This window comes from Arachis ipaensis, chromosome B04, assembly GCF_000816755.2.
Source record: "Arachis ipaensis cultivar K30076 chromosome B04, Araip1.1, whole genome shotgun sequence".
NCBI classification, from domain to species: domain Eukaryota; kingdom Viridiplantae; phylum Streptophyta; class Magnoliopsida; order Fabales; family Fabaceae; genus Arachis; species Arachis ipaensis.
Window position 1 is genome coordinate 33,722,064 of NC_029788.2, and position 1,152 is coordinate 33,723,215.

The 1,152-nt window shown below is 23.6% G+C and overlaps 1 protein-coding gene across 3 annotated transcripts in view; it reads left to right on the top strand.

The window, feature by feature from the left end:
* The window catches only part of LOC107639225 (putative UPF0481 protein At3g02645), a 4,135-nt gene continuing 3,624 nt past the window's right edge, over nucleotides 642-1,152 (top strand). For 2 of the 3 annotated variants that reach the window (XR_002360972.1, XM_016342701.2), the window contains exons 1-2: nucleotides 642-796; nucleotides 1,004-1,102. The gene's annotated coding sequence lies outside the window, so the exon portion shown is untranslated. The remainder of the gene's footprint in view (nucleotides 797-1,003; nucleotides 1,103-1,152) is intronic. The other variant, XM_016342702.2, reaches the window with a different exon arrangement.

Genomic DNA, 1,152 nt, shown 5'->3' on the forward strand with positions numbered 1-1,152 from the left:
AAACAGTATAATTAATTTTTTTTTGAAAAAATAACTTAAATAATAAATAATTATACTAAAAATAGTTTATAAATAAGTTATTTTGTATTTGAATTTTTAGTTTTAAAAATATTTATTTTATATAAATGTGATAAAAAGTAATAGTATTATGAGAGAAGTCATTTTTTTTAACTTTTCTATGAGTTCTTAAATAGCTTCTTAAAAAGAAGCAATTTAGTTTTAAAAATTGTACCAAACATTAATACTACTACTTTTCATAAGTCAAAAACTCAAAAAAAATTACTTTTAAAATTTTCAAACGGCCCTTAATCTTTTAAATTTTAGATTTTACTTTAGAAAATAAAATATAATTTTTTATTATTTTGTTTTTGAGATAAAAAAATATAAAAAATATTTAAAAATAAAAAATTACATTTTATTTTCTAAAATAAAAATTTAAAATTTAAAAAATCCAAATTACAAACAAATTGTTATGTAAGTGATAAAAAAAAAAGTAAGAACGAGCTGAGACAAATATTGTTGAATATTTTAAACAACTTAAAATAAATTATTTAATATATCAATATTTTAATTTTTAAAACATTCTCATACATAGTCAGTTTATGAAATTAAAGGTGGCAATAATGATGTCGTTTCTCGAATGGTTGTTACAAGATCATCATCACCTCTTCCTATAAAAGGGAATAGCTTGCTGCTCTAGCACATATATGGCTTTCATATATCCTTTCTGCAACTATCTTCATTCTATCCTTGCTACTCTACTCTTTTGTTCTGCAATCCTCTTCTACAGGGCTAGGTATGTAATAGACCCTCGTTCAAATGAACAATCTTCTAAATCGTATAATCATTAGATATAGCCATTATTATAATTCATTGACTATATAATTTTAATTTTTTGCTCAATCAATTATCAATCACTGAAATGGTTTCTAAGCCCTTCAGATTTTTTAAACTTACACTAAACTATTGAAATCATTCTAAGCTTCTAACTTAAAACTTTTAGGAGTGTTTTACAGGTCACACTTGCGTGGTGCTCGTTCGCAGGGAGACGAAATCGTTCCTAATACGACAACGCTCGATCCATTAATTGAGAAGACCACAGGTCTTAACTAATATTTATATAGTTTTATATAAATTTCTTATGATGAGAAA